Here is an 18,947-nt window from a genome sequence, read left to right as displayed (position 1 = left end):
GAGAACCATGAGGTCTTTCAGTTATGTGATCGACACAGTGAAAGAACTGCCATTTTGGTATTCAAACTCAAAGTTTATTGTAGTTGTCCCGAATAAAAATTACACAACAACAGAGATAAGAGAAGTGTTTCAAACTTCCTTTGAGAACGATATGCTGAATATTATCCTTGTGACATGTATGAAGAATAGTAATTTCTTAGAAATTAGTTCCAAAAATAATAAGGAATCCATTATTGTATACACATATTTTCCTTTCGTAGAAAACTGGGCAGATGGATTTCGGGAAACAGTATTGGATATCTGGAAAAACAATAAATTTTACTTCGGAAATAATTTATTTCCAAACAAAATGGAGAAACTTTACTAACATCCTCTTTCATTTGTAATAGTATTTAGGGGAACAACACCAACCGTTGTACGAAAATCAAACGGAGAAATGGAATTTAAAAATGCTTTAGGCAAAGCAATGGAAGTGTTTCGAGATCATCTCAATATTACATTAAATTTAGACGAAGTTTCCTACAAAGACCTCGGAAAGAGATACCCTAACGGAAGTGACACAGGCATCTTCGCAAGCATCACATCAAGAGTGTATCATGGTTTTCTATCACCCGTGGCTGTACACTACGATACTTTCCAATATTTTGATTATATTTTCAGCCGACATATAGCTCAGTATATATGGATAGTTCCTGCACCTGTACTGTACCCTCAATGGATGAACATCTACTTTCCCTTTCAGCCTGCGTCTTGGATTGGTATACTGTTGTCTTACGTAATGGTGTCCACTGTAACGAACATCGTACATAAAATAGTGTTTCAGAAGCCAATTTCAATAATATTTTTTGTTTATTGTTGGGAGTATCCATGAGTCCTCCCAGAAATGTTGTTATTGTGAGAATATTTTTTCTAATTTGGGCTTAGTTGGTTTCGTTCTCAATAACTGTTATCAAACTGTTTTGTTCGGATTTATGACAAATCCCAAAATATATCCTCCTATCAATACAATCCAAGAAATAGTGGACTCTAACTTACAAATAGGAGGATTTTCATTACACAAGTTGTCGTTTCACGCACATGGTGATGATGTTTCTAAAATGATATTTAGCAGGTGGGTTGATGTAAATTCGTATATGGAAGGGTATCGTAAGATACTTGAAACAGGGAATTTTGCTTTATATTGGGTATCAAGTGTTTCCAGGAATTTGATGTTTAGAAAGCCATTTGTTGAATCGGAAGGAAATTCAATGTTGCATATAGTGAGAGAAGTTGTGAAATCTGTACGTGTATCTCTTACGATGAGACTAGGTTTTCCTTTCGGGCATAGATTGTGGAAATATTGGATTACTCTGGTATCTCTATGAAATGGAAAATGAATGATTCTCGTTCAGTTACCTACGAAACAATGATATTTCGGAATTCGGGAACTACTAAACGTCTGAGTGTTTTGAAGCTACTTGGTGCTTTTTCTATGTGTATTTTTGGTTTGTGTCTAAGTGGCATTGTATTTATAACAGAAGTTATAGTCTACAATAGTGTCAGAAACAGAAAATGAAGTTAAGGAAAAGTTGCAGCACACACACACACACACACACAATCACACGAGATAGACTTTCAACCTTCTACATCAAAGTCAACGTTACCTCATTTGATCACACAAAAAGAGCTTAACGATCTTGTTCGACACTTAAATTTTCCTAAAAGAAAAGCGGAATTATTGGGCTCCAGGCTTGAAGGTTGGAATCTAATACCTCAAGATGCTATTTTTTTTGTTTTTTTTTAGAAAACGACAATGTAATTTTGAGGACTATTTTGTTGAAAATGGAGGCATTGTTTATTGTAAAGATGTAGATGGCTTATTTCAGTCTTTAGGACATGAACATAACCCCTACCGAGTGACGCTTGTTTATTGACAGCTCGAAACTAAGTCTGAAAGCAGTGCTTCTCCATATTGGAAATCTTCACCCATCTGTTCCTGTAGCATATGCGGCTCATACAAAGTAGACGTATGAAATTATGAGTATGATATTGGACTTCATTGAATATATTAAAAAATAACTTCAAATGGTATGTGTGTGGGGTCTTGAAAGTTATTCGTATTCTCACAGGAATGCAATAAAGATACACCAAGTATTGTTGTTTTCTATGTGAGTGGGATAGCAGTGACAAAGCAAACCACTACGTCCGTAAATACTGGCCTCAAAGACATGAATTCATTCCCGGCACCATGAACGTATCTCGTACGCCAGTTGTGAACGCACAAGGTGTGTTATTGCTACCACTACATGTCAAGCTTGGGTTGATGAATATTTCCGTTAAAGCACTAGATAGAGGAGGTATTGCTTTCACGCACCTTTAGGAGAAATTCACAAACTTTAGGCAAAAATTAAAGGAGGACTATTTGTTGGTCTACAGATTAAAACAGTCATGCAGAATGGAGACTTTGAAACTAAACTCTCTGAAATTAAGAAACCAGCCTGTCTGTCATTTAAATCGGTATGTTCAGGTTTTCTTGAAAATGTAAAGGATGAAAATTATGAAGCTATTGTTAGTGACATGGTGTAATCTGTGAATCTTCTGAACTCATCCCAATACTTCTGAGAATAGTTTTTTGTTGTGTTAGGATTTAGGATTTAGATTTGTGAGCTGTCGGCATCTAAGGCCCTTTAGCCCTTCACGATGTGAGAGATGACGTCCCTCGGCGAGCACACAATCCGGGAAAAGGGAAGGAAGAAAGGATTGGGAAAGGAAGGAAGCGGCCTGGGACCTATAAGTTAGGTACCACCCCGGCATTTCCCTGGTGTGAATGAGGAAAACCCAGGAAAACCTCATTCGGGGTGGCTGGCCTGAAAAAGCTGTTACACTTTTTCGACCGAGTGACCCCACCGGGAATCGAACCCGGGACCGCTCGCACGGAAGGCGAGAGCGTTAGCGACTACGCTACGCGGGGCCACTTTTTTGTTGTGTTCTTTTACATGATTTTCAGATACTCAATTTAGTTGTAGTCAATATCAATTAAACAGAAACTTTTTAAAAGCCACACTGTGAAGAACGTAACGAGGTTAAACTAATATATTATAAATTTTGATTTAAATTCTTGTGTTTTATTTGAAATGAGTTGACAATAACAAGACAGCAACGCTAAATGAGGAAAATAAATAATAAAATTTAATATTTTGTTTTGGGACACGATAGTGTACACATTAGAGGTAGAGTTTCTTCCTTGAGTGTGTTGGAAAGCTCTGCTTTTTTACAAATGGCATTTTCCGGATATGACTTGCAAGAGTTAGCTTTATGAATCCCATTAAGGTTTGATTAACGAATCCACGTTACATCAGGGTTTACTGGGATTTTTGCTACTGATAACTGGTGAAAATGCAGAAGAATTCAGGGTTCAACATCCCAGAAAACACGTCATGCATTTGTAGGCTACCTAAATAATGTTATACTTCTTTTGCAGTGAAAAGTTAAAGGACTTGATCTTAAACTTCAACTGGACTCTATTTTTCTCATAAAACACGATCTACATGTATGTTATAGGTGTGAGAAATTAAAAATTGCTTACCGTTGATGTAGAGACTTGTAGCATTGTGCCTTCTCCAAAATTTTCGATTTCTACCAGCTAAAATATCTACTTGGCATTTACAGTATCATCATCTTTTTCTTACAATAAATGATAAACCTACCACACATTATTCTGTGAGATGTTGTCGAAGGGTGTCACGTTTGAAACTTGGCAATTCATCAAACACAAAAACTGTGGTAAAGAGTCCGGAGTGATGTGGAGAACTACAGAGCAGCAGTTTACGAAAACAGCGAAAATAATTAGTGGTCAGGCTCATTGTGGAGATATTATCCAAGTAATCTAGGCAGATGGAGAATTTGTATGCAGTTGAAAATTGAGGTGATCATTTATGGAAACTGCCTTTGAAATGCAACATTACAGCAGCATTTTGTGACAGGTTAATCACGGAAGGGATATGATGCTAAATGAAGAATTTATTTGAATACTTTAATTTATACAGTCACTGTAGATGATGAAAAAATTGACTGTGTTTCTACTGAAAACTTTTGACATAATTTCTATCTGTAGAGGTACGCATTGGCATCTTAAAAGTACAGGTCATATAAAATACAATTAAAATCTCTTTCATTTGCTAATAAACCCTTCAATATTGGCGGTAAAATCACTGTAGAAAATTATGTGTATCAATTTAACAGGATGCTGTGATGAGAAAATCACCAGTTATCTAACGTAAAAAATTGTTTCGTATCCACGAGCTGCATTTGAATATATATATATATATATATATATATATATATATATATATATATATATATATATATATATTTACATGCGATAGATAATCTTGTAATTGCAGTGTTGCCTTTGTGTTAAAACCGCATATACTTGAAATACTGTTCGCGATTTCTTATAACATGACAGTGATTCGTGTATGAATTGAAATTAAATCAGGAGCTGGGAAAAGGGATAATTAAATAAATAACAAAATATATAATAAGAAAATGAATAAATAAATGATAGCAATAACAGAAAAAAGCCAAAAGAAACTTTTCCCATGGCCATTTCGCGTAACACCACGTAATATCACATTATTCTCTAATACCATATTATGATATTTAGATAGTCCTAAACGTTCTATGAGGTCTGATTGTTCTGAACATTCAACAAGAATGTGAGGAATACTCAGTTGCACAGTACAATCTTCACAATAGAGACGGTTAAAGCTACGCAGTAAGTGGGAATGATGAAAATGTCTGATTTGCATGGGACAGTAATACTTCACTCGGCAAGTTGTATGCAACAACAACGAAGTTGCTTTTATTAGCGAGATTGCAAGCTTGGGATCAATGCAAGCACACAAGTTGGGCAACACAGATCCGAGCAGGGTAGAGAGTGCTCCGCGTACGCCTGCTAATGTGGCGTTCTTGGCTAATGTGTGAGAACTATTGTTTCCTCAAATCCTAAGCTGTACAGGCATCCATTTGACAATTACGCAGCTTTTTTTCGTTGAAGTTGTTTGTATCTTCCAGGGATGAATTTAGCCGTAAGTGTGTTTATTAATGCTATTCTGAGTTTTTATAATAAAGTTTCTTTGAGTTAGTGGAGATAAGCATGCGACGCTGCGAAGGCAAAACTGTGAAATAATAGAGTGGAGACTTAACTGGTGTTAGTTCGGCAGTAAATACTGAACATAAGCGATGCAGACTAGATTCCGTATTGTGCACATCTGTGAAAAACGCCCAGCGAACAGAATTGTGTTCCTCATTTATACCGTAACTTTGGTTCATGGATGATATCTCCAACAGAAAGTCACTTTGGTTCTAAGTATAGTAAATTTTGATTTGTATTATTTTTATATGGGATATATACAGAACTGTATGGGTCCAAAAGTATTGTATTATTTGGTGGATATACTTCTAAGAACAACGAAAGAAGAATGCAGAGGGAGCTGGTGCGCATCATAAGCAGGATTTTTTCGAAAGAATTTATAATACTTATAAGAGCATACTCATTGTTCTTGAAGAACCGAGAAAGTAAGTCTTTTTTAATTAAACCTTAAGAAATCGTCTTATTTTGTCTGGTATCGAAGGAGTTCTTACTGAAATGCTGATCGTATGGTTATCAGAACAGCAATCCAGATATTTATTTCAGAAAACCAAGGAATTTGTATTTTAACATACATATATCCTCATTTTCTGCTCGCGCTTACTCCAAATCTTATTAAATTACTCTTCCACATAAAAGACAAATTTCATCATTTGCTAAAGTTTTCAAAATATCACATATACAGATAAGCATAGTAAGTTTTCATAATGTGGTAACTATATTTTGCATGAAATAACACAACTTTCAAGAAAGTGACATGTTGTTATATCTGTAGCAGAAACGAAATAAAACTTGTAAATTACTTGAGAGAGACAGTAAAGTTATAACATATATGAGTATATTCTCCTCAGACCTGAAGGAGAATTGTGGTAGTTGGAGCTACCGTTAGCTATGCATTCATTGCTCAATACTGATGCTAAGAAACTTCACCAGGTACGAATGACATCTCACGTGGATATCACTTGCTTCTAGCAACCACCTAATTAATATTAGTAATACTTTGTCTATGAAAAGAAATTAACAAACACGTCTGTAGTTGACAATTTACTTCGACTTGACGAGCACGTTTTTCAAGCTGGTATTCTGCCATCTCGATAACGTACTGCCACCTAGAAATATTTTGTTGAAACTTTTCAAGTTGTCTACGATTCGTTCAAGGTTAGGTGAGATGATATTCGACCTGGGAATGTTTGTTACCATCAGTGTTGAGCAATGAATTCATAGGAAACGGTAGCTTCAGCTACCAAAAATCGCCTTCAAGTTTGAGACTATTTAGATAACGTGCTATAAATTCTATACATGTACTAGGGGCAAGGGAAGATTTTTGATTACACCTTTAAAAAGCACATCATGATGACATACTAGCTTGGTCAATACTTTACATACATGAGGGTTATTTCATGCTACAAACAGCAATTTAAGTAGAGAACACTTGTTGAGAATATATCTTTGTATGTACCACCAAGTGTAATCTTGTGCGAAGCAAAATACTTCATCAGCTGATTGAGAAGTGGAGAAAAATGAAGAATGCCCCGTAATTCGTATATTGAAAACGCAAGCGACAAACAATTTTTTGAAGTAAGTGTATTTCAAATGTAAAACTCAAATATGTATCAAGTCCCAACCGTTGACTATTGGAATTGTTTTACTCAGACACATTCGTGAATTTGGAATCGAATCACATACAGGAATCAGAAAAAGAGAATGAAAATGACGCTAAAACTATCCTAGTATTCAATTTATTTTTCGTTTCTTGGAAATAATTTTAAATAGAAATGTTTGTTTAAATTTTAAATAATTTTAAATAATTTTAAATAATTTTAATATTACATATAGAAATGTAATAAATATCAGACGAAAGTGAATTTTATTTACAGAATACTTTATCATGAAGACGAAGACTGTGAAATTGGTTTTAAGGTAAGGAATAAAGAACAATGCATTTGTTCTATTGATGGTGTTTCCATTTTGAACGAAAATTAAACTATATCTGTGATCTTTCAGGGCATAACTATAATTGATGATAAATGGTCTTCTGTGTGTAATAAACTGACACTACATGAAAGTGAATGAATTGAGTGAAGTGTTTGTACGAAGTATAATATTATTGTAATATATTATTAATATATTTAAGTAGTATATATGTATTAATATGTTTTAATACATGTATTATAGTAATATATGTATTAATTATATAGATAATATATGGATTAGAATATTTTATTATCTTTATATTTTATTTTTATATACTAATATATTTTAAATATTTTTGTTCATACAGTTGATAAATAAACTCGATCATTAGTTTATTGTCTCTTGCATACGACTGGTACCAGATGGGTTTATGAACATTTGCCGAGTTTGACCATATTGCCGAGCCTCATTTCTTTTTCTGCGCGTAATAAATCAGTATTGGATTTTACAATGTAGGTGAAAGTTGATATATGTCATACACATACCTATTTTTCTCTTTCCCCAGAGCTCCTTCGTGGCTAAGAGTTGAGCTTACGTGCCTTTCGCGTGGGGGAGTCGGGTTCAATTCCCGCCGGGAGCATATGTGGTTCGGATTCCACGTTAATCAATAGGTCGATGTCTCATATAGCCTCACTGCTGAAAGGGATTTTAAACTCAAAATCAACACAACTTTCTCTTTTTCTCTCTATTAAGAGTTGATGTTATCATGTAAAGTGGTTGCAAAAACAATTATAAAGCTAGAAATCCCAAACTGTATGATATATTGGCAATAGTATTGTTATACTTTTTTAAATTAGGCACTAAATTAGCAAATATAGACTGCCCTTGATATGAAGTGAAACACCGAGAAAGCGAGACGAATCATTCTGAATCTTCACTATTACTATGGTGCAGTAAAGTAACCTTCACGTGGAATAGAATGATCTTAAAGCGAGAGTTGCTCTTAACGTATGACAGAAGTGTCGCAAGGTATTAAATAAATGTATAGGTTAAAGAAACCAGCCACAGCAGACAAATGTAATCATCTAAGTTGGGTGTTTAAAAAAAGTTTTCGACGGCTAAAAAAGGACGTTGTGTATGATGTTTGTTTTGATAAAACAGCGTGCTGTCAACTGGAGATATTGTGTATTATATTTTCAGATATCGCTAGATTCCGAGGAGGTTCCAATCTCCTCAGCGATAGTGAATATAATGCTTCTAGTGTCAGGTTATGGCTACGTTGCTTTACATTACAGTTTACAGTTTTAATTTATGTTCTGTCATTCTTATGTTGAAGCATAATCTTATTTGTTTGCTGTTGTCGTATTGCTCTCTTAATCATATCAGATATCTTTGTAGTATACCATCTAATGTTAAATTCTAAATGAAATATAATTTGAGATTATAAACGATGTATGCGAAAGGTATTAAAGTTTGTTCCTTATGAAAATGAAGATATACACAAACTCAACAAAAATATTTTATTCCTGGCAATACATTTCTATTTATCAAGAGTTTAGTAACTCAGAGATCAAACTTAATTTACTTATGCAATCCAAGTAAAGGTAATTCTAGATTAATTACAACTTTCGTGATATTATTAGTATGAATGATATTGTTCATATATTAGAATGAATTATTCAGCCTCTCTCATCTCATTTTTTCCAGGATACTTGCGGTCGGTGAGATCACTTGGAGTTATCGTCAAGGATGTTTTAAAATAGAGCAATGATTCTATACTTAATTCCTGTCGCGACCCCTATTTTATCATATCCTTTTGTCAGCGATACCCTTATATTTATAATTTCTGATTTGGAATAAGCTTGTATGGGATTTTTAATATACCTATTGAGGAGATCTCACGATATATATTTATTTTTCTAATATTGTAATCCATTTTTGTACATAATGGATATTAAGACCCTTCATTGAACAGGACATCAAAATAGCTGATCTAAGCACATAAGTTCTTGAACAACTGAGGGAATTATCGTGCGACAAATCCTTGCAACTGGTTTTCTGTAACGAAGACTTGAACGTGTTCTGGCTGAAGAAGAGAGAAGAATATATCTGGTATCTACTGCTTTAAAAATAATAATTCAATTTGCTACATCGTAGTGTTTTTTCTTCCATACTAAGCATTAAAACAAATAGAACAAACCGCTTATCAGTTGAAAATGACTTGATAATGTGCGTCACGAAGATTGAGCCGAACACTGCACACTAGTGTAGCTTTCAATTTTAATAGTATTTTAATAGACAGTTTTCATTAGTTTCATATCGTACCGCATTAATTTAAATTGATTTTTAAAGAACTCTACACCTGTTGAAAATGTATAAAAGACCTATTTTTTTTTGTTCTGAACAGTATTTATAAAAATAAAAATATGCCTATCAGAACAAAGCTCAAAATTATATTTAGAAATATTTCCGGTAATAGACTCTAATTATATTTATCTGTTTCGCTTATTTTCGCCACCCCCAAGTTGAGAAACCTTGAAATGAAAGGTCTGACCATACCACAAAATCGTGAAGCCATACGTCCCACCAATACGTATGCTACGATTTTGGGTAATTTCTTCACACTCCTATTTGTACACCCATACATGCAGAATGCAACCATTGTATAATATAAATCTGAATCAAGGACCTTGATAAAAATAAACGACAGATACACTACATGTCTACATATGAAGTTCGCAATGTTTTGGGCCAAGATATTTGGCAGTCATCCTGATTCCTAATAGAATGAAGATACGTATTCTCAGATCCTCTATTTTATAACATCCTTGGGTATTGCGACCGATCTTTGGGGTCGCTGAGATGAACAATGATACTTCCGATGCCGTGCCTCGCAACATGGGGAGGGGGGAGGGATATATAAAATTTACCGAAAATGACCAATATCAAAGAGCGCTTTACTGAGAAATTCTTAATTAAAATTATTATTAACGTGTTATTAAAACTACTTTGCTAGCCATAAATATGTCTAATTTTGAATCATATTCTGTCATTGAGACAACAATGTTGTTCTGGGCTTGCGCAGGACATCCAGTTTGGCATGTGGTTTTTATTCTTTGTTCGTTTACCTAATTTTCACTTCCTTAATTTACTTGTACCAATTGCAATTAAAGAGAAAGTGTTGAAAGCCATACTAAGAAGATAATACCAAGGTGAGACTAAGATATAAATTTTGATCCAAAGTATTGTGATTAATTTGAAGTGTATGATATTTTTAACACAGTAATACTCAACGGAGCAAAGAAACAACAAAAAATCGAAGGAACTTCGAAAGGAGAATGTCAGCACACGGTTATGTAAATATTTAAGGTAATATCTGTTAATTGGGTGTTTTAAACATCTCTCTTTTATATGTAAACATTTTAACCGTACATGATTTGCAAGGGTAAACCTTTTCTGTCATTGTGGTTTACTTGATGAATCTTTGTTGCATCAGGGTTTTGGATAGAAGGATATTTTGACAGTTGCAGTCAATTTGTTTTAGGTCTCTAGCTGCTAGGATTCTTTAAATAGTATATTAGTGTTACGCATAGATGTTTCCTATACAGTAGATGCTTTAATGTATAATAAAAATTATGTATTCGACAACTAGTGAGATAAGCAGCAGACTTGATGACTTAAAACCCACAAAGCACCTCATGCATTTGTTAACTATCTACATAACGTTATACTTCTTTTGCAGTTAAAAGATTAAGGGATTTGATTTTAAATTTCAGCTCAACTCTAAAAACTATCACTTATAATACATAACCTAATTCTGTTTTAGGTGTCAATACTTAAAAAATTCTTACCGCATTTTCTCCTGGAGAATGTCATCGATTAAATGTTACATAGACTTAGCATTGCAGCATTGTTGCTCTACCAAATATTGAATGCCTACCAACTAAAATATCTGCGTGGCGTTTGCAGTACAATCGTATTTTTCTTACAAGAGAGACCATAAACCTTCCACACATTATTTTGTGAGATGTTGAATTGTATGTCAAGTTCAAAACTTGGTCATTCATCGAAAACATAAATTGTGCTCAAGCGTCTAGAGTGATATAGTTATAGAGGAGGGGTCTACGAAAACAATTCGCGGTGAGATTCATTGTAGAGAAATTATGAAAAGTCAAGATGACCCTTTGTATGCCCTTGAAAGTTGGGGTATCAAACTGGGCTTTGAAATGCAGCATTACAGCAGCATTTCCTGATGGGTTAATCACGCATGGAAGATGATAAATTAAGAATTTATTTGAATACTGGGGGGCGCGGTGGCTCAGTGGTAGAGCGTTCACCGCCGGTGCTTGGTGTTCCTGGTTTGATCCCAGCAGGTGCCGTGTAGACTTTGTGGTGAACAAACGCCATGCTCGTAGGTTTTCTAGGGGTTCTCCCGTTTCCAGCCACTTTCTTCATTCCAAGATTTCATTCATATCTCATCATCATCGTCTCCTTTAGCCTACCCAGCATAACCGTGGGACACAAAGCTCAAAGATTTCATTTCATTTTCATTTGAATATTTTAATTTATGTAGTCACTGTAGATGATGACAAAATTGACTGTGGCTCTGCTGAAAAGTGTTGACATTAAATTATATTTGTAAGGGTATACATGCATTTCTTAAAAATACAGTTTAAATAAAATACAAAAAAAAAACTTCTTTTCTTCGCTAATAACCCTTAAAAATAGGCGGTGATATCATTGTAGCAAATTATGTGTAACCTATTTAGGAGGATACTGTGATGAAGAAATCGCTAGTTCACAAGCCTACAAAATTGTTCTTTATCCACGATATACATTTGAATTATTTTACATGAGATAATCGTGTTATTGCATTGTTGCTTCCGTACTGAAACAACATATACTTGAATTAGGGTTCGTGGTTTCTTATAACGTGACTGTGGTTTGTGTATGAATAGAAATTAAACCAGGAACCGGAAAAAGGATAATAAAATAAATAACAAAATATATAATAAGACAATGATATAGCAATAACAGAAAATCCAAAAACAAACTTCCTCGCAGATATTTCGCTCACTCAAATAAAGGTGAGAATATGACTACGTAATACCACATTATCCTTTTAGATCAGATTATGATATTTTGGTAGTCCTAAATGTTATATGAGATCTGTGTGTTGTGTACATTCAAGAAGAATGTGACATGTGACGAATACTCAGCAGAACGATCCAATCTTCACAGAAAAGATGGTTAGCGCTACGCACTAAGTAGAAATGATGAGAATGTTCAATATACAAGTGTGAACGTGACACTTTATATCGGCAATTAGTATGTAACGGCGCATGAAGATTGCTTTTATTAGCAAGGTTGCAATCTAAGGATCAATGAGAGTACACACGTTGTGCAAGATAATAATAGAGATCCGAGCAGGGGAGAGAGTGCTTCAACGTAATGCCTGCTAGTGTAGTGTTCTTGGGTAGTGTGTGAGATCGCTTGTTTTCCCAAATCCTGAAATGTGTTGGCATCTATGGACAACAATGGCGCAGTTTTTTTTTTTTTTGTGAAGTTCTTTATATATCTCAGGAATGTATTGCGGTAAACATATTTAGTAATGCTACTCTAAAGACTTATAATAATGCTTTGTTGTTAGCGGAGAGAATTACCTGATTCATCTTAGACTAGAGCGTGTAATAATAGAGTTGAAACTCAATTGCTCTTACTTCTACAGTAGATACTGAACATGAACAATGGAGACTAAATTCCGAATTGTCTACGTCTGTGGCGAAGATACAGCCAACAGAATTCTCTTTCTCCTTATACTGTTACTTTGTTGCGAGAATGATATCTCCAAAATAAATTTGCTTTGGTTCAAAGTACGGAATGTAGTGTTCTGTATTATTTTTATATGAGTTATATGCCCAACTGCTATAGGTACAAAAGTATTGTATTATTTGTTTGATATAATTCTAAGCACAAAGAAAAGTAACAGAGAGTGTTTGTCCGCGTAGTAAGCAAAAAGTATTATTATTATTTTCTCAAGAAAGTATAATAATTATTGGAACAGAATCATTTTTCGTGAAGAACCCAGAAAATAAGTTTTGTCTCATTAAACCTTAAGAAATCTTCTCAAAGTTTCTAGTATCGAAGTAGGTTTTATTGAATTTAATACTGATTGTATGATTACCAGAATAGAAATTCAGACACTTATTTTAGAAAACCATGTTTGAATTGTATCTGAAGATTCATATATCTTGAAGTTCTGGTTGTTCTTATAACAATTCATTTCAACTTACTCTACGATGCTTAAGGGAGGTTCCAAGAGTTGGCTCAAGTGCTAACCATATTACAAATACAGATAAGCATAGTAAGTATTGCGATGTGGTAACTGTTTTCCACGTGAAGCAACACAACTTTAAAGAAAGTGATGCGATGTAATATCTATACCTGAAACGAAAGAAAACTTATAAATTGCTATAGGGAGACAGGAATCTTAAATGGTTATTAGTATATTTAAGGAACCTGCTATAGATCCTAAACATCGACTAAAAGCAAGAGAATATTTCCGATTTCACCTTTTAAATGCACAGGATGATGACATACTCACTTCGTCGATACTTCACATACACATATCTTATTTGAGGCGTGCATTTCTCAGTTCCAATATTAACATAAAATTTAAGTAGACAACACTTCGCACACCCAGTGGAAGATTAATGCGAGTCAAAAATACACATCTGAAGGAACATGAAATTTAAAGTTAGTTATTCTATAAGAATCACCCAATGAAATATTGATATTTCTGCCATCTAGGGGTAATTTATTTAGTTATGTTTCTGCAAAGATACCACTACATAAGGCTCGCTTCTCTCTCTCCCTATTCTCTTTTGAGGGATGTTAACTCAAAATGTCCATTTTTTGAGTCGTAGCACTCTACCATCGGGCGTGTGACTTGTTGAGAATGTACGTATCACCAAGTGCAATCTCGTGCTGATGAAGATATTTCCTGAACTGACTGGAAAAAATTAAGAAGGCTGCGTAATTGGTAGATTCAACATGTAGGATGCAACCAATTTTCTGAAGGAAGTGTATTTCAAATGTAAAACTCAAATATGTATCAAGTCCCAACTGCTGATGTTCGGAATTGTTATACTCAGACATATTTGTGAATTTTCAAGGGAAAAATGAAATGAAATCTTTGAGTTTTACGGCCCACGGTTATGCCGGTTAGGCTAAAGGAGACGGTGATTATGAGAAATGAATGAAATGAAGAAAGTGGGAGGAAACGGGAGAACCCCGAGAAAACCCACGCACACCGTGTTTGTCCACCACAAAGAATTTTCAAGGGAATCTGATATGGGAATCAGAGACCTATTTTGTATTCAACGAGGCTTTGTGTTTCGTGCCTGTTGAAATATCTAGTTAAGTTTGCTTACTTATATAAACAAAGGTGCATAACAAAACAAAGAAGTAAGGAAAATACACTTGGAAGGAGTTAATATATGTATCAGTATATTTTATTACCATATATTTTTATATAATTTTCCTCCCGAAAATAATAAAATTTTGGAAAATATTTGTGTTCATACACTTGATAAATAAACTCGATCATTAGTTTATTGTCTCTTGTATAGGACTTGTACCAGATGGGTTTATCATCATTTGTCAACGTTGGCCATATTGCCGAGCTCATTTCTTTTTCTGCTCTTAATAAACCAGTATTGGATTTTACAATGTAGGTGAAAGTTGATATATGTCATATACATACCTATATTTCTCTTTCACTAGAACTCATTCGTGGCTCAGCGGTTAGCGTACGAAACTTTTCGTGTGAGAGACCTGGCTTTATTCCCAGCGGGAACTCATGTGCTTCGAATTCCACATTAATCAGTAGGTGCACGTCTCATATAGTCTCGCTGCTGAAAGAGATGTTAGACTCAAAATCAAAAAAACTTTTTCTGTCTATTAAGAGTTGATGTTATCATTGTATAGTGCTTGCAAAAACAATCATAAAGCTAAAATCTGTATTGTTATAATTTCTTAAATTAGACACTGAATTTACGATTATAGACTGCCTTCAATATGAAGGAAGACTCTAAGAAAACGTTATGAATCATTCTCAGCCTTCCCTATTACTATGAGAGATGCCTATTAAAGTAATGTTCACGTGCCAGAGTACCTCTTAATCTATGACAGAAGTGTCACAAGGTGTTAAAGAAATGAATAGTTTAAGGAAACCACCCACGGTAGGCAAATATAATACAAATCTGATCACCATCTCTGTTGAGAAACTGGGAACTATACTCTTTGTCACATCCCTGGTCAGAGACACCATAGCTACACTGATGTTCATTTACTAGAGATAATAATAAGTGGCCTTTTAATAAATTGATTTTAATTTAAAAAAGATTTTAGAAGGCTAAAAGAGGACTTAGTGTATGATGTTTATTTAAATACTAGCGGTGTAGTGTCAACCGGAAATGTTATGTATTATATCTTCTGAAATCGCTTGGGTCCGAGGAGGTTCCAATCTCGCCACACGATACTGAATGTAATGCTTCTAGTGTCATGTTATGGCTACGTTGCTTTACAGTAGAGTTTACAGTTTTAATTTATGTTTTGTAATTCTTATGAGGAAACATAATCTTATTTGTTGGCTGTTCTCGTATTGCTGTCTATATTACATCAGAGAATACGTTTGTAGTATACCACCTAATGGTAAACTGTAAACGAAATATAATTTGAGATTCTAAACGATACAAATTAACATGTATTGTGAAAGGTATTAAAGTTTGTGCCTTATAAAAATGAAAATATACACAAACTCAACAAAAGAATTTTAATCCTTGTAATGTTTTTCTATTTACCAAGAATTTAGTAACTCAGAGATCAAACGTAATTAAATTATGGAATCCAAGAAAAAGTAATTATTGATTAATCGCAAGTTTTTTGATATTATTAATATACTAGAATGAATGATCTGTAAATATAATATGGGTTCGGTTAATTTCTTGCCCCAGAACAGAGTAAGATACGTTATTTTTAGGGCACACTCGATTCAGTCTTTCTGTTTTCATTTTTCCCAGGACACTTCGCGGTCAGTGAGGTCACGTTGAGTTATCGCTAAGGATGTTATAAAATATAGCAGTTATTCTCAACCTAAATTCTATTAAGTCCTCTATTTTATCCCATCCTTTTGCCAGCGACCCCATTATATTTATAATTTCTGATTTGTAATAAGCTTGTATGTGATTTTTAATATACCTATTGAGGAGGTCTCACGATATCCATTTATTTTTCTAATACTATAACCACTTTTTTGTATATAATGAATGTTATATGCATTGAAGAGACCATCAAACTAGCTGATCTAAACACACAAGTTCTTGAAGAACTGATAGAATTATCGTGCTGCAAATCCTTGCAACTCGTTTTCTGTAAGGAAGATTTGAAAAAGTTCTGGCTGAAGAAGAGAGACGAATATCCTGGTCTGGTATCAGCTGCTTTAAAAGTAATAATTCCATTTGCTACATTGTAGTGTTTTTTCTTCCAAACTAAGCATTAAAAGAAATACAAGAAACCGCTTATCAGTTGAAAATGACTTGATAATGTGCGTCAGGAAGATTGAACCGAACACTTTCACAGTAGTAAAATCACACCATGCTCCGGTCTCTCATTATCTTTCAATTTTAATTGTATTTCAATATAAATTTCTCATTAGTTTCATATCGTACCGCATTCATTTAAATTGGTTTCTAAAGAAGTCTGTACTTGGTGACAATATATATTAGACTTATTTTTTGTTGTTCTTAACACTATTTATGAAAATAAAAATATGCCTATCAGAATAAAGCTTAAAATTATATTTAAAAATATTTCCGTGCTAATTATATTTATGTGTTTCGCTTAACTTCGCACCCTCAGGTTGAGAAACCCTGAAATAAAGGATCTGAGCATACTACAAAAGCGTGAATGCATACGTCACACCCATACGTATGCTATGATTGGTGATTCTTTTTGCCTGTGAAATGTTATTCCACGTAATTTCTGATCACTCGTATTTGTACACTTATACGTACAGCATGTAACCATTGTATAATATAAATCTGAATCAACAATCTAAATAAAATAAACGACAGATACACTACATGTCTACATATGAAGTTCGCAATGTTTTGGGCCAACATATTTTGCAGTCATCCAGTTTCCTAATAGAATGAAAATACGTATTCTCAGATAATCTATTTTACAACATCCTTCAGTATCGCGAGGTGTCGTTCAAGAGAACAAATGAAATACTGCATATGCAATTGCGTAGTTGGTACAGTGTTTCAAGATGGGCAAAATTTCCTCCACAAGACGTCACGGAGAGGGAGGCAATCAGGACTCTAAACTCGAACTCGGGCTACCTGTTACTTTATACATCTTTGTAAGTCACTTCCATTTCGAAACATTTTGATATAGTTTCACTGTTCATCAAACTGTAATTAACAACTACCTTGTTCAATTAAGGTTTCACTCGAAAAAAAAATTAAAAATCTATGGGTGAAGAGGACATCGCAATAAATAAAAATAGAAAGAAAATGAATGTTAATTAAAGATTTATTCAACTGTTAAAGAAAAGTACACTTGACAAAGGTCAAAATAATGAATCACTCGTACTAAAGCATATTCTACCCTGGACCACTACTTTTTTCGAAAGTGTGACCGAGATTTATTTAATACATTATCAGAATAAATAATTACTGCCGCAAATAGTTTATACCGAAGAAGTTAAAATTAGAAATAATTTAGGAGTAGATGTACGGCCGAAAACTACTCATGGCTAAGAAGCCCGCAATGGCACAGACTATATAGCAACTATTCGTTATGCTGAGTCTCTACATGTAAGTCATATTTACATATCAGTCACAAAATGAAGAAAAGTAGAAACCCATAAGAGTGGCGGACACATAAAGAGAATAATTAACGAACACCGAAAACAAACACTGAACCACTCAACAACTCTATATGACCAATTCTAAAGAGAACATCGTGCAATGGAATTTATATTTGAACTGTATGTATTATTGGCCAAAAAATACCGGAATAAAACTTAGGACATGCTTCCAGATTGTTGTCAATTACAGCATTCCTTCATCCCAGGAGAGTTCTATCCATTTATACGAAACTCTAACTCATTTTAGCACTGAAGTGCATAACTATAGAGTTTAAGTCAGTTTTGAGACATTTTGAAATATGGAGACTTTTACTTGAATCGATATAGAAAAAGCGGATAAAATCGGTTCTGTTTGCTGCCATCTTTTGGCCCATGGCCTGTTTTGTTTTTACTCTGAGATACACAACTTTGATATCCAACAGATTCTGGCGGAAAGTTCATTAAAATTACTTAATCTAATTTTTTACAAAAAATATAATTTACTCCACTTTGTCATCCAGTGTTTCATGTACTCTTATATGGTATTGGAATATGTAATTTCACATAAAGTAAGGTAATATAGTGATTATTGGTTTAAATAAACAGTACATGTATTATAACGCTACAGTTCGAATGTTTACTAATTTTAAAAGACTTATCGTAGTATATACCCATATAAAATAACATTGCTACTTACTTTTGTGATAATTCAAGGATTACACACTATTTTAGATCACGTAAGTGCAGTATATTTTCAAAACAATTATTAATGTTTCACAGCAATTCAATACACTTATTGATTTTATGGCGTCCTGCTGCATTATATATTGAAAATTATTTATAAACAGATCAATGGTAACGAAAACTGTTACCATAGCAACTGGATTACGACGAACAAACAAACATTTATCTCTAGCGATAGCAAAATAAAACATTTACAAATCAAGATTATTCATGACCTTTTTATAACATTTCTTCGTCTTCTTC

The 18,947-nt window shown here is 34.0% G+C and overlaps 1 non-coding gene across 1 annotated transcript; it reads right to left on the bottom strand.

The window, feature by feature from the left end:
* Positions 1-2,877: 2,877 nt before the first annotated feature.
* Positions 2,878-2,952, bottom strand: TRNAG-UCC (transfer RNA glycine (anticodon UCC)). Its single transcript has one exon. It is a non-coding gene; the product is annotated as a tRNA-Gly (tRNA).
* Positions 2,953-18,947: the final 15,995 nt, after the last annotated feature.

This window comes from Thermobia domestica, chromosome 13 (genome assembly GCF_964235325.1).
Source record: "Thermobia domestica chromosome 13, izTheDome1.hap1.1, whole genome shotgun sequence".
Classification (NCBI taxonomy): Eukaryota; Metazoa; Arthropoda; class Insecta; order Zygentoma; family Lepismatidae; genus Thermobia; species Thermobia domestica.
Note: the sequence above shows the minus strand (reverse complement) of the source record. Positions and strands in the feature narration are given on the sequence as shown.